Raw genomic sequence first — 22023 nt, 5'->3', positions numbered from 1 at the left:
TCAAGAAGCATTAAGAAGTGTGATTAAAAGAGATGGCGTGATGAACGTCGCTCTTCTGTTGTTACGACGCGTCCTCTAATCACGCCGCCAGGTCCTATCTGCAGCTTGCGCGGCGCAACAACACAAGATGTCATGGAAACAGTCGGCGGCCTGGGAATGAACGCGCAGCGCCAGCGACAGCAGGTTCGAACGTGGCTTCGTCTCAATGACGACATTGTTTTTGCATCTGGCCGCCACTCCCACCGCCGGCTTTCCAAAACAAACGCGGGCTTTGATACGGGATCCATCTGCGTCCTGTCCCGTCGCGGCGACGGGTGGGCTTGGACGAGTGGATGGAACTGAGGAACTCGCTGAGATGATAAGAAGGTCGCCGAGAGAACCCGGGTGCGGGTGCAGGGTGAGAAACAACACGCATTTGGTAAATATAAACATCGCATGCCTGGCATGTTGTGAATGACGGATTGCGTGGTGACAGAAAAACATAAGCGGCTCCAAATCGGAAGCTGAAAAGCAAAAAGGAAAAAAAAAGAGATTTCAGAGAGCCGTTATGAATGAACAGCAAAAAAAAAAAAAAAGGCCAGAGCCGCAACAAATCGCAAGAAACAAAAGGAGATCCGAGTCAGGAAATAGGATGATCCCCCTCGCTCATCGCGGGAGTTCTCGCAAAAGAGGAAAATTTGCGATTGAGAGCCCACTTCAACTTTTCCTTTGTAGTTTAACCCTCCCACACACTTTAAACACATTTAACCGAGTCGGCAAAAATTGGTGTGCTTCCTTGCCCCGTTCAAGCCCACCAAAGGAAATTTAAAACACTTTTTTTTTTTTTTTTCCTGGAGGGCCTGCACACTGCCGGCTGCTCAGGTGCGAACTGGAAGCTGGTTTGGGTTACTTCTCATACAAAATGTATGACGCAGATGGCACCGCCGTGGCAGCTGGCCACCAACAACAGGAATCGCAAAATTCAGATGGACGTCAGCATCGTGTGCCAAATAGAGTCTCGAGACGACTTGATGGATGCACTTCAAAACGCAATCGCATCATTACGACGCGGCGATTATTTTATCCGCACTTGCGAGAGCCGATGCTGAGCAGCACATCGTAAAAAAGGCTCGGCGACTCCCGGGGGTGAACGAACGGTCCTCGCGTGTGAAACGGATGAGGTGGGTGAGCGCTCGAAAACGGCTTCCTCAAATAATCAAGTAAATGAGTCACACGAGTGAGAAAAGACAGGTGAGGTGGCGACGTGCTCTTAAATGGATAAACGCATTCCCACGGTGCGTAATTATCCGTGAGTGACGGCTTTGTGGGGTTTGGGGAGTAACAAAAGCAAAGAGTGACAAGAAGCCACGCAGGAATGAGGGAGTCCGGGCGTCCCCTGACGTTTGAGCCTCGCTAAAAATAACCCTGAAGAAGCAAACTCCTCGGAGTGCTCCAAATAAAAGCGGCAACGATGCACGCGGAAGCTCGGCCGTCGGCCAACGTCATGTATTGCTTAAAACAGGGGTGAGCAAACTACGGCTCAGGGGCCACAAGCGGCCCGTGAAAAAGATGTCAAATATATCTGCAAGAAAACTACCAACAAATCCTGCTGCGTGCTCCAGTTTGGCAGATTTTGTTTTGCGACTCATTTCTGTCCTCTCATACATGGCGAGGGTCCCAAAGAGATCTCAAGTCGTGGTGCAAAAGATTTGAAGCGCTCATTATCCCTGAGCATCATTTTGGGAAGTCACATGGTGGAAGCACTGAATAAAAATATAAATATAATTTAAAAAAAAAAAAAAAGACCTCACTCACCCTTTCGACGTGTCGTCAGGGAGACGGCAGTTTGATTTTCCAATCCTCAAAGATGTCAACCTGTCAAAAACAAAAAACTCAGTAATTTGCAAACTAAAAATTCAGGCAAGACACTTCACAAATCACAGAACAAAAATGTACATTTGTGGGGGGAGTAAACCGTCTGACGAATATAAACGTGTATGGCAGTGAATGAGTTTAATACCCGACTCAGCACATTTAGAAAGTAGTTTCTGCGACACTACACATCAGCGAGAATTCATTTTCTACTTTGATTACGTCTCTGTGAGGACATTTCCGCTCGATTCACACTCAATTAATCAGGCAATTACAATTTTTTCTTCACTCAATTATAAACCCCGAAACATTTTCCAATAATCTGTCATTGGCTTAGTCGTACATTCACAAATATGAAAAGACCAACTCGAAGCAGTGACGTGAGTCCAAAACATTCATGAGGGACGTCCTTGAGCGTGTAGCTAAAAATCAGATCACAATAACACGGAAACTGAATCATCTCCACATGCGACGATCATCCGAGGAAGGATACACGGGAGAACCAATATTGCAGCATTTTTTAGCAGCGGCGGATTAGTCAATTTGAGTCTAACAACTTTGAACAACCTCCGCGATTTGCTTTGGGGATTGCGCGACGTCTGCTCCTGCCTTGCCACGCAAGTGGAATCGCATTATAATATTGCATTAGAGAGCACAAATTTGCAGAAATGGAGTGTGATGACCTGACCTAGCCCCGAAACGCCTCGGAGCGCTAGCAAGGAATTTGCATGATGTGATTTATCCTGACAGTCATTATTACTGAAATGCTAAGTCTGCTGCAAATATTCCAGCAACCACCACGATTACCGGACACAGTTTAGCGATTGTTGGTTTTTTGGACAGTCTTTGCAAGCAACACGGCGGTCGCGCACGACAAAAACTAACGTCAGTCATAACAAACGGTGAACAATGATGGGTGAGGGGGCAAAGGTTGCAGATTCCCTAATGAGCTTAAGACGGCTTCCGAAACGGAGAGGAAAGAACAGCTTAGAAGGGCCGCCTCGTGTTAATGGAAAGGATCCCGCAGCTAATTTAAGCCTTCAATGTTCCGCAATTAATGTTTTCAGAGAGTCCGAAAAGTTCACTTGGACACCAGAGAGGATGTTTGAGGTCGGAACATTTAAAAGCCCAGTCAACTCTCATCTTCCAATAAAAATTGTTCCTTGGATGCTGCTTTAGTGAAGGAAACCAAAACAGATTCACGATAAATCGCGTTGCTGTGTTTAAAAGTGAAAGCAAGAGCAAAGCGCAATCGGCAGCAGCTGCGTCGCCTTGAGAAAAACACTTGTTAGTTGAGGCTGAGAGACCGCCAATTGTTCGGGAGCAGAAATTGGAGTCTGGAGCGATAGAGGGGGAAAAAAAAAACGCTGTGTTCGTACAGGAGCAGATTTGCCTTGTTCCAGATTGATGGCTGCATCGGGGCAAGAGAAAAAAGTATCAGTGTAGCCAGCGTACCTGTACAAGCCCAGGAGGGGGCGGGGCTTCAATTCTCAGGACTTGTTTCAGTGGAAAGCAGTGCGATAGAATGACATCTTTCGAGCTCAGTTGCTAGCGTCCAAGACCGAAACACAACAAGCGTAGCCTCTCTCCAGTCGTGACTAATCAACTCACGCTGAATCCAACTGTTACTTTGGTTGGATTCAGTGTCAATCGATTAGTCATGCCTGGAGAGTGGGACGTGGAGATGACTAAAGAGAATTTAAAGCAAAAATATCACTTTTCCCGTTGTAAGATAATTATTACACGCAGCTGGGCACTTGACCCTTTTTTGCCGGTTTTGTTACAGTTCCAGCCTTGAACCTTATTCAGAAAAATTGTCGTCCCTCGAACACGCTTTTCATATATCAAATACGTGTGAGCAAATGAAAAGTAAAACTAAAAGCGCACACGTTGATATATTCCGCTCAACGACAATCGTCACAATGACAGCAATCTCAGTGGTTACGTTCATTTCAATAAAACGTGAAACAAACACGGACCTGTGCAAAAGTATTCCGAGACCTCCCGAGTCAGGATGTGTCACTGAAGATTACCGCGAGATGAGCGTCCAAGATAAGCAACGTTTGGGAAGACAAATCACATGCAGATGCGTCGGATAAGCATGCAGGATTTGCCGAGCCGTTTCAAATAGATCGATATTGTCTGCGGTGTTTACGGTATCTCGTTGCACGCCGGCTACAGCAGATATCAAACACCCGCCCGCGTCCCCCGTGACCTTCTTGAAACAATAAATGATATTGAGATATCAGGTGTGTCGTCCAGGGAGAGCGAAAAAGCAGACGATAAATGACGGTGAGGGCAGACAAATGCGACCGTTTGGTTTTCACCAATTACGGAATCTGCTTTGAGTTCTCAATTGTACAGAAATGGACAAACTCGTGTCAACCAAGGATGTCGAATGAACGACGGCAACTTTCTTATATTGTGGGAATATGCGAGCAAATTAGCGGGAGCAGGTGCAGCCCAAAGGTCAAATGATGCTCTTGTGATTGATTCCAGCGGAAAATGGAGAAATTGGGCAGATGGCACCGCAGCTGACGGCTACGGCAGTTGTTTGCGTCCGCTTCTGGGATAAAAAAAAAAAAGAAGTCAGGGATTAAAATGGGAGTCACATAGTAGGGAAGCAGCAGAAGGGAAGGAACGGAATGACTCACTCTCACTCCCAAGGTACCTTGAAGGAATTAGCAACCCTGCCAAAAACAAATGCAGCAGCGACGCACCAACCGACAGTAGAAGTATAAAAATTTCACTTGGAAATAGAACAGCCGATCATCTTTTGAATTAACTAGACAGTTGATCAAAACCACCCTCAAGTCAAATTGTGACAGGAACACAACACAATGAAAACGTGCCGTCAAGGCAGAGTTCAATGGAAATAAGGCTTGGGGGAAAAAAAAAAGAAAAAAAAACTCAATTCCAGACGAAGTAAATAGGTTATGCCTCAGTGTTGACAGCTTTTGCGTAGCACCTCTGTGAAAAAAGAAAGAAACATGTCAGCCAAACCTCCGCTGAGAGCAACACAGGATTCGGTTTCAGTTTGGCTCCAAGCGCTAAAGAAAACGCAGCAGCAAATGAAGTGTCATTGCAAGAAAATAAATAAAAAAAAACACGGGATCATTTAGAATTGATGATCGCACAACGCCGTCCTGAGTTCTGTTCGTGACCTAACCTCAATTTGTCCATTAGTCCAAACGCGTTTGTATTCCATCACGAAGCTCCGCCGCTAACTCCAGACCAATTAAACAACTGTCACAACTGTAATAACACATCATTCATTCTTGAAAAGCGCGCAGAATAACACCTGGAGCTGTATTGTAATACAAAAGCGAAACCGCTGCTTAATAGTTCATTGCCACAAGCCGAAGCGGCGACATAAATCATTTCCTCCATCGCATGTTCATGTCGAAATAATCTAATTGAATGCGACGCGAGTCGAGCTGTAAAGAATGCACACACATGCGTCCAGACATGAACATCCGGTGGGGATCAACGATCCGCTTGCCTCGTGGCTTCGTGCGAGTCAAATGTCATGACTGGAAAATCGAGTCACTTCAGACGTCGCATCGACCGCCTCGCGCCGTCTTTGAGCAACCTAAACGTGTCGGGCCCATTTGGAGCTTTTGCCCCTCTCCCCCAAAATCAGGAAAGAGAAAGAACCTGGCCGATTTCCGTGCGGTCTGGGGCGCATTAAGTACTCACCACGCGGTGAGTCAGCGTCGCTCAGTGTATGTTTCGTCGTTGTACAGCTGTGAGGAATTATTTTGACACAAGTAGCCCTTTCTCAGTCTTGTTTTTGTTATTTTATTGTTCGTGGTGTCACAAAGAAAAAAATGTTTTTTTAAAAATAATAAGCATGTTTTTTCCCGCTTTTTGATCAGAGCAGGAACTAAGGAAGTGAAAAAGCTAGAAAAATAATGTTTACTCGTTCATTTGGCAGGTTTGGTGCTTGTCGCGGAACACGATCTGTGATACTTCAAAGATCAAAATGCGCTAAAACAGGCGTCACCAACCGCCAGGCCGCGGCACAGAACGAGAACAAAAAAAAAAATACTTTGAGTTTATTTCATATTCCAGAATATTCTGGGGGTGCCCCACTGAGATAGAAATTCTTTACACGTACCAGGCATCGCTCCCAAAATTGCATCCATATTTGTCGAGGCGATGCGAGTTGATTTCTAACCGGCTTGCACAGCTGGACATGCGGAAAAGCAACATTGATGTTGAGCCTTGATTAACCCTGCGGCTTTAGTACACAGTATAGATTATGAGTCACAAGCACTCATTAGAGAAGGAAACAGAGCGGCTACGTTATGAGGTCACTGGCATTTGATTGCTCCCATCACATCCATCGGGAGTCAGCTCGGTCACCTTGAGGCTCGGGCGGCACGGAAATGGATTGATGAAAGGGTGAACTCCCACCAAGACAAAAGAAATTGCTTTTGGAATGAAAAGGTACACAGGAAAAGGCAACACATGGTAACGCTTCATCTTGGGAGGTCCAACAGAAAAAACTAAAAAAAAAAGGGATTTGGATGGTAATTTGTTTTATTTACAGATAATCATTCCGTCTCATAATCGCAACACACTTCCGACTAAATAGATTTATGCCACGCATACACAACCGAAACCTTTCAACTGAACTCCCAACGTGTTGACATTTCTCACTCTCATAATCGACGTGCCCAGCCGAGATTCTCAGCCCGATCTGAATCTTCTGCTGAAAAGCTGTGCTGATATCGCATCAAAAACGATAAAACTGTGCCATCTACAAGACTCTGTTTGCTACTACATCGCTTTACAAATGAAATGGGCGAGACCCTCTCCCATGCCAACCTGTTCAAAATCGTACCCGAAGAATACATAGGCCGAGACGTAACCGCTCGGATTTCCGTGACGGATATAAACGTGCACGGCAGTGAATGCGTTAATGTCAACGCCGGTTGAATTGAACTGTAAAGTTTTATGGGTTTGAACCCAAAATGTGTTCCAGTTGAACATTTTATACAACAGCAGTTGGGTTCAATTAGCCAACATCCTTTGTAACCTGAAGGGTTTAACACTCGCCCTTCCTGAACCGGCATCACAATATAAACAATAAGAGAATCAGCTCCTACGGTGAAACAATCAAAAAAATAAAAATAATAAATCCGGAGCGCATTGAAATGTGCATCCCGAGAGTTATAACCTTCATGTTAAGCAGGAACAAAGACAATTTCCTGCTCTCACGCGTTTGAATCATGGCACCCCCGTTTAACCTGCCAAGCACAAAGTGGTTGGTCTTGGCCTCTGCTGCCACAGGCAGATGCTCGGATGATTTGTACAACAGCCATGGAAATAAATCACAATAAAAAAAATAAAAATAAAAAAAAAACGTGTTCATACCCAGCTCATGCTATTTCAGCCACAACATTACCGGCACAATTCAAAGTCAAACATTTAGCGTGCATCCTGGCTGTTCCAAGACCGCCGCAGGGATTGTTTTGATGGCCAGAAGGGACGTTTCGATACAGTAAACTGATGTGAAAGCTAAATGGCTGCCACAAAAAAATAAAACTTAAAAATGAATCCAATTGCTAAATATTGTTGAGTGTGCTGGACAAGTGAGATGGCATTGAACGTTATTATGAGTTTTATTATTATTTCAATAATTTTAAGAGAGGTCAGAGGACGATCACAGAACAGTAGAAGGCATGAGGGGACAGTTCGGGAGCGCTGTGCAGCCGCGCGTGACTAATAATGCTTGCGTAATGCTTTAAAACACTGGCCAACTAATACGACTGCAGGGGGGGGCGGGGGGTGCTCGTTTTAAGCCACCCGACCCCCCACATCCAATCGTTTTTCAATGTTACAAACGGCGCACAATAAACTTTATCGCGGCACGGGAATGTCATCAGTCGTTCATTTCATGTGTCGTTTCGTTCATTCAGCACAATGAATGAATGAATGAGACAAAATGGATGAGCTCAATCATTTGAACAAATGAGCGGGATCATTTTTTGGGAAGCTTGAGTTTCAGAGTTGATTGCATCGCGGCGGCACGGCGAGCCTGACTCATTTGGTCGTATCAAATATGGTCTTCTTTCAGCAACATTCGGAGAACACAACATAGCTTAGCCCAACGACGTCGGAATGAGTTGCTCCTTCATCGTGGAAGGTCGCCACAGTAAAGGAGATGTTCCGTCCCAACTGGACTTTTACCGGGTTAAATAAAGAATTAATAAGTGCTCAGCTTGTCGTCAGGTTATGCTAGCATGCTATTCAAGCTAGCATGCTAGCTTATACGACGAGCCTCATGTAAAAATCGGTTTGTTTGTCGGATAATTCAGCGACTGAATACAGTCGATGTAACATGGATTGTTTATTGTGCACGTGCTAAATGGTGTTGATGCTTGATGATCCTCTCTATATTGAATTGCTTTGCTGACATCTTGTGGAATATCCACCCAATTGAAAATGATTATTTGGGGCAGGTGTCCATTTGTTCATTTTTGCATCGTGGAACAGAATATGGTCAGAAAAGTTCTTTGGTTTTCAAGATTCATAATTATTTATTTTTATGAAGGTTAATTAATTCAATCCGTTGTCATCTTTTGCTTCATTTGAAAAAAATAATGGTGAATAATTAATCCCATGTTCCTTTTCAAGTGAGTAAGGCAGCGGCTAGTTAATGAAGCCAATTAAGATGCATCTGTCCTGATCGATGACGCAATGAGGGCAAGCCACTCGTCTTCATTATGCGCTTTCTCAGAATTCTTTGCATCGTGCCAAAGCAGCATATGGAATCGAGTGACGGAGTAAATGCCCATTGAGCTGAGAATGGATTCTTGTTTTTTTTTTTTGTTTGGAGGCAGATGCTGATTCCAGTTTATCGCAGAATACAATTGCAATAACTGATTAATGGGCTAATTAATTTAAAAAGAATATAATGAAGACATTTTCTTTTTCTGGTCCTTGAATGTTTAAAACAAATCCAGTAATTTATGTATTACAGGCAGAACTTTCCAGAACAGTCCTTTTGTGTTTCTTTAACTTTACAACAGAGAGCAAAATCATCCATTTTTTTAATTTATTTTGCCAATTCCACTGAGAGGAATTTGTGAAGGTTTTTTTCTTTGTCCCATGATGAAATGTTTTTAGTGACACAAATATGCAAAAATAGCCAGATTTATTTTTTATTATAAAATTTTATTATTGTAAAATAAATATCTGCCTCGTGCTTGTGACTATATGTTTTAATATTGTAAAGTGCTATTTTTCATATGTGTTTATGCTTTCTGGTGCTCCAACAACAGATCCTTTTCTTTTCAGTAAACGGACAGATGAGGGAGGGGGGGGGGGGGGGGGGGGGGCAAGTAGGTAAGATTATAACCTGTGCATGTTGGTCACCCGTGGGGTGCGCCAGCGGCACTGCCTGGTAATGAATAATGTAGAAACGCTTCTACAAAAATAGATGTGCACTGTCAGAGGGGATCAAGCGGGGGAGCCGTGGCAAAATGATCCAGCAGCAAAAAAAGAATTTTAAAAATTATACATTCAAAAAGGACGCGCATATGACAATTATTTCGATTTAATGAGTGATTTCCACCTGAAGATATTTTGCGCCGCCACCGGCCCAATTCTCATTTCCTTACAGCAACCACGACACATCTCGTTTTCCTGAGCCAACAGCCCTTTTTTCTTCCTCTTTCTTCCCTTCCCGTTCATTTCATGTTCTTCCGTCTAATCCTCCCTGGGCTGTCGACCTCACAGAGACAGAGGACACACTTAACCATTCAGCCGGAGATACTCATTCACAAAGCAGAGAAAGCATCCCCTTGTTCACTCAGCAGAAGTGCGCGTGTATTCGTGTTTGGGGATAATTCGCAGCATGATATTATAGTTGCCAGCTGCGAACGAGGAGATTATTGTAAAGTGTTTTGCTTCACCCGGACATCATTTGATGATGAATGGGAGCCCAGGTCATTCAGAAAACGTGGATTAGTTTGTGATGGATAGGAAATATGCCTACGTCGTCGCCAATCGCTCCACATAGACGAGGTCGTACGTTTAGATTTGGCTTGAGGCCTTCCGTTTGCAAAGCGGGGTTCCCCAATTTTTTAAGCATGTTGGTTCATTTTTCAAGATCCACAAAATAATGTTCTATCACAATATTGGCTAAGAATCAAATCAAACAAAGGAAAGGGAAGACAAACTTTTTCCATTCTTCAGTAGTCAGCAATTAACTAATCACTAAACACTCAGTTTGAGTGTCAAGTGCAAAACGAGTCCGACTTCCAAGCGTTGGCATTTTTTTTTTCTCATAATTAACACGACAAGCAGAGAATCACCACCTAAAAAGCTGCGCTGATCTCCAATGCATGGAAATGCACCTCTGCCATCTAGTGGCATCTGTTTGTCATTACAATTGCGTAGAAGTGTGAATTTAACAGACAAGCTGGGCGGGACCCATTTCCGCGCCTTCCCGTTGAAAAACCGACTCGGCAAATATATTACTGGGTGGCGGTAAATAAGTTGGATTCCATTTGACCAACGTCGACGTCCATGGCAGTGAATGATTTAATGGTCCAGTGAAAAAGAATTATTGTATCAAGGCATGCACACCACACAAAAAAAAAAAATAAAAAATACAAATAAAATAAAAATTCAGACGGCAGCAAGCAGCATTTATTTTTTAGATTTGCATCCTCCAGTGTGTGAGCTCCCTGAAAGCCTGACAACAAATTTGGTTTTGTTCATTGCCAGCTTTTCATTTTTTGCCATATGGGCTGCCATTTAGTGGGAATGAACATCTAAAGAGCTGACGTCTGGTGATGACACATGCCTTAAAACTCATGGGGTTTTTTCTTAAAATGTTCCGCCTTAATTTTGTGCCTTTAACCTGGCATCACTTCATCAGTAAAAAAATACAAAGAAGGCATTTTGCTGAGCAAGAGCAAACACAAAGTACAGTCCAGTTTCCACCGTTGCGTTATTACGGCCAAAAACCATCACCATGTGATGCAAAATGCATCATTAGTTCAAGTGCTTTTGGAGTCCGCTGAGGCGTGTGTGAGATATCGTTTGTGACACATGGACAAACAATGAAGCATGTCCTTGAGGCAATTGGAGTGAACAGCAAAAAAAAAATGGGAGGACAACGTGACAGCATATCCCGTGCAAACTTCATTGAAACACGATCCATCGGATTTAAACTTTTAAAATAATATAAGGGAAGAGCGAGGAAGACGCGTGAGTGCAAGTCTCTTTGGACAATTCTTGACTCTTGAAAGATGGAAGACCCCAGAGAACACGCCAGTGCAGAAGATTGCACATCCAGAAGGAATAGCCCAAGTCCCATTTTGCCAAACGCTTCTGCGCACTCGATGACCACCACAAAAAGCCTTTCACACGGATGGAATACACGAGGATGTTATCTTTAAGTATATAAACTATCCAGAAGCATAGTGGCGCCTTGAGATACAAGTTCATGTGGTCGTTTGAAACGAAAATACAGAACGAGTAATTCTCTTTGTTTTAGGCTTACTTTGCCAATTCCACCAAACTGAGGTCGGAGCGCAAAAATTTGGACTAACAAAAGCTCGAACCTTGATCTCTTATGTCAGACGCTGTCGTGTAAAAATTTGGGAACATGGGCTGAGTAAAAAACATTTCAAATTGTAATTTAATCAATTTGAAAAGAAGGAGTGCACAAACTTAAAGAGAAGCTCTAAATAAGACAGCGGGCAACATTTGATGGAGCGCTTTTCCAGTGAGGCCGACGTCGCCTTCGTTCTCCAACGACAAGAAAAGAAAAATGGAAGCCATGTGGAGCCAAGATTCCAAATGCAGTGCGAGTAATAAACTCACAGTTTGGGAAGGCGTCGCAAGCGTATTCACAGCTGTCTAAGTGCCATCGATAGTGGCCCGCCGCATCCGCGTCTTGAGGTGGGAAATTTTGCGTGCTGCCTAATCGGCAAAAGCGTGGCAAGAAAACAGCAGCGCGATTTGCAGTTTCTCCATCGTGACGGTGAAGTTACTCCACGTTGCAAGTTTGGGAAATGACGAAGGTGCACCACATTCGCTACGCTCACCTGGTTTCCTTTCGCTTGCATTTCCCACGTATGCCGCACAGCTGCTCAAAGTAATTGCAAAATGGAAAAAAAAGTCGTCAACCTAATTGATGCACATGACTCTTATCTAAGCGGAATGTCAGTACAGTGAACTCTTAGCCAATCAGGATGCAGAACAAAAAAAAAATGCGCTACAAATTATTTTTGAGACAGAGAAGCCGTGAGAGGTGAAGCGCGTTACGAGGGTTCACTCTGTAATCTTTTTGTTCATTTCATCGGTAAGTCGGTGCTTCTCTTTGTGGCGTGCTTCTTTCTTTTTTTGTCGTGATATACCTAAACAAAAATATTTTATGAATACTTTGCAAGTGAAAGGTCATAACTTGTAAAAGTAGCTCCAGACACAAGCAGAGACCTCCTCTGCTGCTGTTCGGCGCAAGTAGATGTGTTGTTTCAATTCAGTCTTTGGGCTCGAGTCCAACGACGACACGGTGGGACGGAAAGCACGCCTATGCAAGATGGAGCGAGGCGCTTGCGACGTTTGACAAGCAAAGGGAGGAGCATCATTCCGTTGACTTGCGGGACGACGACAGTTGTTGTGTTGTGCTGTTGGTCTCTCATCGCTCAACTTGTCCGTCCCAGACAGACGGTCGCCCCGCTGAGTTGGGTTCTGTTCAAGCGTTCATCCTTTGTGCATGCTCACGTGGAGCTCGCTTGGTTTTCTCCAACACATACGAGCCGCTTTTCCGTTACGGGTTCCAGAATGGGCTGGCCTGGCCTGGCCTGCGTTGGCTTTTCCATGACAATCAATTGGACGACAATCAACGTGAACCGTGCAAGCGTGCGGGGTTCTGCCAACGGGAGATTTTTTGGCAAAAAAACAACAGCATTTCACACTTAATGTACAGAAGAACTATTGTGCTTTTGCTATTCAGTTTCTGTTTTGGTTTCAGAGACAAGCCCACAAGATGCCGTCAACTAATTGGGCCAGAATTAATGGCGACCACTGCAGCTTACCGTTTGATGCAAATCATTAAAATTCCACATGCGTAACAACTTTAGCAACGACATGCAAATGAATGCTAATGCACTGTCAGAATAAAAACATCCCAACATAAACAGCCTTTTTTTTTTTTTTTTCATTTCCTTCGCCGTACGATACCATCTCAGCATGTCCTGCTGCATAATGCTGAGTGGGTCATATTGCAAATTGCGGCTTAATCTTCCCCCGATTGCAAGGTGGAAGAAGGTTCGCTATCCGACAAGATTAAGACGAGAAGTAAGAATCACATCATGCGCTCGCGTTTCGAAAAAGGAGGACACGCACACTCGGGCTTCACGGGCCGACTCGTCAGCAAAATAACAATAACAACATTCGTCTCTGCCATTGCGCAATCAAACGTTGGCCTTAGAAATCACGAAAGCCTGTCCGTTGCGCTGCGAGCGGACACGAGGAGGCAAAATTCAGATTGTAAGCGCATCGGACGCAAGGCCTCGACCTATGTCATGAAACCATTTCTCAATTATTATCTCCAGAAACGCTTAATTGTACTCAAAACATGTTGCATTTAGGAAAAAAAAATGAGCCTACTTATTGATCATGCTTGTCAAGTTTTTTTTTAGCTAATTGCTGCATGATAAGATGAGTGAGATTGATGAGAATTAGGATGACGCAGAAATGGAAGCCTTGTGCAGCATGATGTCACAATGTTAAGCTACTGGTCGGGGAAACAAAACAAAAAAAATCAGAATTTAAATCAAGTCCAATAAAACTTGCAATAAAATATGAAACAGTCCAGTCAAGACAACGGAAAAAGACGCTTGTACAAAAGTATTTGAATTTGAGAGAGCCACGCGAGAGGCAGAAAGGAAAGATCGCACTTTCAAGTGAAGGAGTCATTAGTAAAACACCAAACGTTCAAGCATGCCAAAGAAATCTTGTAAAGTTTCATTTACGGGGTGTGAAAAGTTTTTGGATGCACTCGCTAGGCTGCAATAAACAAACAAACTGCAGAAGGGAGAAAAAAAGAAAGAAAAAAAAGGCACAGGCAGCATTTTCCACTGGGAGACGTGAATGTCACAGCAATGCTCTTTGCTAAATAACGCCGCCTTGAAGTCAGCCGAGGTTTCCTAATAGAGAAGAAATTCCAAAGCTGACGAAACATGACAGGTTGCAGGACGGCCGACTTGATCTGCGCCTGAGCTCGCATTACAAGAGCAATCGGAGGACTAATTTGGTTTTCTCCCTTAAAAGTTACAGTCAAGCTGGAAAATGTATTCCGCCCACCAGAATGTGGACGCGCCATCGATGTGATGGACATTGAGTCGTGTGCTCGACAAGAATGCATATTATTATCATTTAACTTGAAATGACTGATGAGCTTTACTACCACACAATTGAAACACCACATTTGGATTTTTGCAATGCGGAGAAAAAAAAAAAATTGTCCTGTGTTACAAAAAGGCTAAAAAAAAAAATTATCAAACACAACAAATAATTCAATGACAGACAAAAAATAAATAAGAGTAGAAGCCAACTAAATCTTTGGCCCGATAAACGCTAATTATTGCAATGGCCGATAAGCGGTCAAGAATGGACGCAGCCGCCGGACTTCATGGCACAAATAGTAACATAATAAACACGTAATAAGCACATTCATGCAACGGTTAACAAGTTAACAGCCAGCCGCTAAACTGAGCGCCGACTCGGCAGGAGCGGCAACGTATGACGGCCAAAGGAGCGGCCGCATTATCGATGATGCGACAAACGCAGCAGCATAAATTGTGAGGCGTCGGCCGATACGAGCGGCTCGTATTCGGCCAAATGCTTCAGAACGCATCGGACGGCGCTTCACATAGCAGATGGACAATGACCCACGAGCGCCCTGCCAAAGCATTTTGCTGAACGTTCTGCAACGGCCAAGACAATCACCTGACCCGAAAACGATTGAGCATGCATATCACGTGCTGAAGAGGAAACTGACGGGAAAAGACCATCACCTGGGATGAAATCTGGCATCCGCTAATGCAACCAATTAGGCACACGTGATGGTGTTTAGAACCCAAAAGCTAAATGTGTCCGTGTCCCAATATTTACATAGCTGACTGTACAGTAAAAAAAAATCAGAGTCAGGCTGGCTAAGAAGTGCTCAGATGTCTTGTAATTGCTTTTAACGGGAAATATGATCCGATTAGGGCGATGTCATTCGAGGTGTTCATGAGCGCTCAGCATCCTGAAAGCCAGCGAGCACGCACGTCTTGCTTTCTGTTGCACGTGATGCAGAGATTTTGATGAAGCCCAATTAGTCTCGTGATCGCATTTTCTACGCCGTGTCGCGTCGCGTCAACAAATCAGCAAGGTCAAGAAATGTTGCTTCCGCACACCCATGCCGCCATGAACAAAAAAAGGCAGACATTATTTGAAAAACACACCCAGTGAAAGTGCAGCTCGAATTGTTTCTTTTTATTTTTTTCCCTGACGGATTTGTGAAGAGTGGATGATTTTGAAGTTCTGCTGGGATTCCTCCGCCGCAGGGATTCAAAGTTGACGAACCAGCCAAGCGGGACTCTTTCGAAAAAGGACCCCTTCCGTGACCAAACCGCAGTGAGCCTGCCACGGATTTGCCCGACAAGCAACATATGTTTTCAATCCATGGCTTGTTCTCGCCAATTTGTCAAACAAAACTGCCAATTGGACTGTGTCCTCTATTAGCGCCAGAAGTGGTAGCGCAGTTTAGGACAGAGCATAATTCAACCCTCGTCTGCTCCAAATTATCCTCGAGTGATTTTTGTGTTCGTCTTTATCACTTTATCCAAACTGGTGTTTAGAAGCTCAAGTGCTTTGCCACGCATGTCGTCTCGAAAATCCGCAGCCAGCGCTGATTTATGACTTGCCAGAGTCATCGTTTGCAAATCTCCGTCTCCCCGGAGATGCAGCAGCAGCAACACATTTGAAATTCAACGGCAACCTCCCCCTCGGCCCCCCAACGGAAGAAATACACTTTGATCATCAGTCAGGTGCTAATTCATCGGACATTTTCGACGTCTTGACCTCACTGGCTTTGGCCGAGCCAATGGCAGCGCACGCGTAGACAACAACAACGCATCGTCACATTCACCCCTCCGGACGATTTAGCGCCTTTGAGTAACCAAACGGTGTTGTAAAGTGGACGTTAGCCAGACTGCCCAGAGAAAAACACGTAAACATAGGGACACCAATCGGTTCATTGCACAAACTATGATCAAATAAATACGTCCTAAAGTTGTTGGCACTCAACAGCTAACTGCACGCTCTCATTTTGCGGACTCCCATGTCACTCGCCAGGCCCCGCCTTTTAAAACTATGCACACAGCGCGTGAACACGAGGATGGATATTTTGTAAATGCAGAGAGATTTCAAGTATATAAAGTATAAATAACGACGATTAACAAGGAACGACGTACAATATCTGGCTTTTCAGAAATGCAAAGGCTTTGAATGCTGCAAACATTCAACGTTGAGGATTAGTCGCATGCAGCAGCAGATCTGCCAACGTGAACGTAAGCGTCCAAATCTGCAAGGTCAATTAGAGGACAAGAGGGCTGCTTCAGAAGCATAAAATGAAGAAGAAAATAATCAAACAGCACAAGGTCAACCAGAATAGAAGCAAACTGCAAAAGACGTGGAGAGAGGGGTGGGGGGGGGGGGGCAAACTAGTTGAAGAGGGGGTATGAATCAACAAAAGTGTGCCGTCAGCATCCCGAGGCCAGCGGGGAGCGTTAAGCGAGTTGACGTGGATCGCCGAGTTGCCCCTTCTCTCCTTCTCGACTTCGCCCTCTCATCTCTTGCATTTCTCCTTTTGTCTTTCTCATCCATATGGCACATTCCACCCCCCCCCCTCTCCTCCCATTGCCCTGCTGCACACTCCATTGAAATGGCCTCGCTCTCTCTCTCTCTCTCTCTCTCCCACACACACATTCACAAACCCACGCTTGCTTGCACAAGCATCCCGCATGAGCCACGTCTTATTTACGGTTCGATTACAGCCGACCGCCCTGCAGGACGCTCGTCCTCTTCCACCTCCTTTTCTCCTTGTGCCCAGATGTTGCTGAAATAATTGACGGGGGGGTGTACCTGTTTTGGCCATCAAATGTGTGTTTGTTTGTTGCAAGAAAGCGGCAGCGTGGCATCACGGCAGCCAGATATGCATAAACGACCCCTTGGCAAGCAACTATTTATTTTAAACGCAGCTGCAATTTACAAAGTTGACAAACACACAAACGCACCTCCTGCAGGACGGATAGCTGCGGGAAGAAATGTCCACGCGGCGCATACGTTTAGGAGCAAAAAGGCAAGTGCGCACGGCGCACACCTCCACGCAACAAGGTCACCAAAAATGAGCAAGCACATCTCCCGGCAGGCACAAGCGCCTCAGAATGAGGTGAGTAATAGGGCGGCTTTCGCTTCCGTCCAGCCCACAAAAAATAAGAAATAAATAAAAGGTTAGCACTACTGCCGCATTTCACAGGAGTTTGCAACAGTGCTCAGCTGCTGCTCGTAAAGCGCCGGCTTGCGGGAATCCTCGCAGAGGTATGATCAGCTCCTTTTAGGGACTGCAATACTGGAGCCAGACTTCATTTGTCATGCGTTTGATGAAGAGGATTTTTTTTTTTTTATGGCTGCAAGCACGAGGTGTTGCACCAAGTCGGTGATGGCGGAGCTGTCCTTTTCTCTTTCTTTCTCTCTCTCTTTTTTTTTTTTTTTTACAGGTACGGATGGTTCAAAAGTTCCATAATGGGATGAAAATAAAAGCCACCGGGAGCACTTTAAATGGCAAAAAAAATGACAAATGTGAGACCCCGGCAAGACTTCACAGATCTTTAAATGACACCGCAGTTGGGTTGCGGTGACCAAATGTCTTAAAATCCATCATTACGTATCAACTTATTGGAAATCATCATCATCTTCTATTCAACCATTTTTCTGTCACACTTGTCCTCCATTGGGGCGCTGATGAGCTGGTTGCCAGCGGCCTCATAAGTCGAACAAAACCCGCGTGACTGACAAAGAGAAGACAACTGCTCAATGTGCAGAAGTAATATTGGCCATTTTTTAATTGGATAAACAAGAAATGCCTCTGATTGTCTGTCTACATCTGTTGCTGCACTGTTTTTGTTTTTTCCAAGCTAGTTTTGTTAGCCCATCGCTGATGATTTGCATTTGATGCTTACCATAAAGCTAGCAGGCTCTCATTGGACGAAGATACGCCTTTGGTTAAATACACAATTTGTATTTTTATTATGTTTTATTTCCCATATAGTCGCCACAAGCATGCAGAAGTCATAAAATAAAGAAGTTAACCTCAAGAGTCAAGATTGGTTGTGACTTTCAAAAGAAGAACGAGCGGTTTGTGACTCCGACACAAAAGTTGATTCCACCACCGACACAAATGAAGTCTGAGAGTCGGAGCTTAACGTAGCAGGCGCTCACCCAAAACGACCCCGAATCAAGGCCACACTGGGAGTTTCACGCAGTAATTAGACAAAGTCTTCTTTTATCTTCAATGTAGCTGAATTCTTAGAGTCGTACAAAATTTGAAGCCTCTGTGCAACGTTAGCTCCAAAATACAGCCGGGAATCTCTCGACACCTCAAAGTAAATGTCAAATTTAGATGTGTTAAAATTGCGAATACCACAAGTACAAAATTAAGACACTCCCAATAAGTACATTGACGAATTTGGCTGAGCATTTATGTGACCGGGAAAAAAAACTAAAAAAAAAAAAACAACTAATGATTTAAACATTGAAAACTCAAAGCACATTCTGACATTTGTTGCCAAATCACATGTGTGCACTTTGTGGTCTCCTGAACCACCGCAGCGGCTTCCGTACGCAAATTGCCCGCAGGTAGAACAAATGTGGAGCTGTTTTATAGAAACATAGGGATTAAATTAAAACGTTCCTGGTGAGTGAGCTGAGCACACTACACAAATATGCCCCCGTAGACCTGCAGCATCTGCCCCCGCATATATATATATATATATATATATATATATATAAAAATTAAAATATATATATATATTTATTTTATTTTATTTTATTTTTTTAAAACAAAAAAAACAGTAGGAGTTATCCACTCAGATTTCTGAGTATGCTGGCACAGCAGTTATTTTTCTTTGTTTCATATTTCTCAATGAAGAAAAAATGTATTGAGAGAATCTAAAACAATATTTCTGTTTCCTCCGCGTACTGATTATTTATGTGCGTGAAATTTGAAAAAGCAGCATTAGTTGTTTTTAAAATGTTTGTCAAAACAATTTTTATCTAAATGTTATGTAAAACACATTTCAATCGGATTATTATTTTTGTATTTTGGTTTTGTCACAAACAATCATGTGAAACACTCCATTTAGGAATCAAACCACTGTCTTGTTTTTGCTTTCAACACTTTAAAAGTTGGTGCGTGATGACAAAAGTCAGTTAAGATTTCAAAACGTCACGTCCTGTGTCTCCAATTTGCATAATATTCCCGATTATTGACGTGCAGAGTGGAAACCAGTTTGAGCCGGATTTGCCAGACAGGGGCCCTCTTCAACAACTCCTGAGTAATTGCTTTCGTGAGAACGCCATCCAAGTGAGAGCAGTTTGACCTTGGCATTTGATGGCAACATTTCTAATCTAATTCTTCACTAACACAAAGTACAGAAGGTTTGGGCCACATTTGAAGGAACGCTTGCGAAAATATCGGGGCTCGGTCTACGAATATGAAAAAAGGAGGAAATGTATGTACATGGCAGCAAAAGTGACATAGTCATAACAGAAACAGAAAAAGACATTTCTCGTCTGAAATAGAAGTTGTGAAGCAACTGGACCCTAAAATAACACGGAGAGGGGCTTGCGGAACTGCAAATGCGTTTCCATCATGGAGGACATTTGGCCAGCAGGCATTGCGCTTAATTGATTTCGATGAGGCTATTTGAGAATGCTGAGGTTTGACCTCTTCGACCGGAGTCACTCCAGCGCAGACAAAACATGCCATTGGCAAGATGTGAGCTACATTGAAGCTTTCAAATACCACGACGCCATACCAGCAGAATGAAAGCGACACCATTTTTTCTTCAGCGCCGCCCATTTTTTTCCCTTCCACATGCACCTCATACATGCGTGACAAAGGACGTATTGGACACACACGGGACATATTACGGAAAATTTCCTTTTTATTGTTTAGTACGAATGACCCGACTTGCGAGTTTTGGAATATTGCGCAAAATTTGACTCAATTGACATCAAACAGCAGTTTGTCAGAGTTCTTAAACATTCTTCCAAAAAAGAAGCTTCAAGCTTTTTCTCACTCTCATTTGAGGTTTACTGTAAAACTAATCATCAAACATGTACTTAAAAAAAAAAAAGCTACACATTAGCTTAATGCTAATGCTAACGCATAACAGGAAACTGTTAGCATCCATGCAACGAATTTATAATGCTTGCAGCAATGATTATTTGTGAACATAAGCAGTGCAGCAACATGTAGACGCTCGTTCTTTATCATCTGCAAAGAGAACAACTAATATTGTTAACAAATATGTCTGTCTTGACTTCTTGCATACCCCAGAATGAGATAGAAAATTCTTAATTCTGTCATTACTGTTTGCCATTATAAGGTAACATTATGAAGAATGTTTTTCTCAAAATACTTGAGAAGTTCACGTTAGTTTCCCTCCGCTGTGTGGCTACCCCTTCAGGAAAGCCAGTTGAGCTTATTAAATGAGAGAAGTGTTTTCACAGCAACTCCATGTGGCCTGCGTCATTGATGGGCTTAGGCTAATCCGCAGTGAATACATGTGCAGCCACATCATGACAAATTTCATCGTTTCGGGGTGATTTCGACGCAGCCTCCGTGCTCGGAAAGCTTCAGCGAGCCAATTGGCAAAGTAAGTACAATGTTTATACAAATTAGTCAATTCAGAATTCAAATACAAAACTTGTTCATACAAGAGCCATTACAAAGGTCAATCTAGTTACGCCTCAAAATGTCCACTCGGCCTTGGTCGCGATTCAAATTTGTAAAATCGATTTGATTCAATTCGATTCACTTGGATTCGATTCGATTCAATCGAGGATTTCACGCCGTTTCAGCTAAGTTGGTTAACAGTAACCGTTGCCGCGTTCATCTTCACAATTAGACGGTTGTTGAGCGACCATCACTCTTGCCAGGAAGTGACGGCATATTCTCCGTCTTTTCTTTGTTATAAAGTATTTACTACTTCTGTTAAACGCCTGCCCTCCACAACAAAAAGCAGAGGCTCAGTCAACCTGTTGCCACAAGTTTGGCAGCGTGGCGTGTCGCAAAATGTAGACGCAAACATTTCAGGGCTAAGAAGAGAAAACCCTAACTCAGGAACGGGCAACGCCGATGATCACGATGCCCACAAATGTTTTCTCCATCAACTCAAAGGGCCAGACTTTCAAGATTTACGACTAACAACAGCTGCATTTGAGGACACCGATTCCGATAACTCATCATGCACTTGAAAATTAACTGTTGTGAGCTCCATTCCATTATTTATATTGCACTTTCTTCCCGATAACTCTTCAAGAGTAAATTAGCAAGACATTCCTCAGCCTCTTGCTATAAAACCAGAGGGACCCTGACATGGCAGACCTGAAATCCCCCCTCGGCAACCGACGAATGCATCTGGGTGGGCTGCGTGCAGACTTTGATCAAGGCTCACTTTGCATCAGCGCCAACCCGGTCACAATAAGCGACATGCATCGACTCTTGCGTCAGGTGACGAGCTTGACATACGGCATACGACAGATTCGAGATATCACCCAGACAAACGTTTCAGAAAAGCAGGCTTGCTTTTTAAAGGACACTCGTATACACCACGTCGCCGCGGGCAAAGCTGCGGTAGATCTTGTCGGCAGTTGAGTGCCAAGACGGCTATTATACAAGATTTTCAGAGTAATAATCTGGATCAGGAGCATGAGAGGCTGACAAAAAAATGTCACTGTCTGATATCAATACTAAAACGTGGAGACGACAGCAGCGTAAACTCGACTACAGCAAATACTACATGCAGTATATTAGCGCCGCAGATAAAGTATTTTTATTTTACAGATTACCACATTGATTAATCGATTATG

At 43.7% G+C, this 22023-nt stretch overlaps 1 protein-coding gene across 1 annotated transcript in view; it reads right to left on the bottom strand.

Annotated features, from left to right (window-relative positions):
* Window positions 1-22023, bottom strand: part of adarb1b (adenosine deaminase RNA specific B1b) — a 65131-nt gene that overhangs the window by 39316 nt on the left and 3792 nt on the right. The window contains exon 2 of the mRNA XM_088314938.1: window positions 1795-1854. The gene's annotated coding sequence lies outside the window, so the exon portion shown is untranslated. The remainder of the gene's footprint in view (window positions 1-1794; window positions 1855-22023) is intronic.

This window comes from Idiotropiscis lumnitzeri, chromosome 14 (assembly GCF_059441095.1).
Source record: "Idiotropiscis lumnitzeri isolate Australia: NSW breed Sydney's pygmy pipehorse chromosome 14, RoL_Ilum_1.0, whole genome shotgun sequence".
Lineage (NCBI taxonomy): Eukaryota > Metazoa > Chordata > Actinopteri > Syngnathiformes > Syngnathidae > Idiotropiscis > Idiotropiscis lumnitzeri.
The sequence above is the reverse complement of the archived record's forward strand: the minus strand, read 5'-3'. Positions and strand labels throughout refer to the sequence as shown.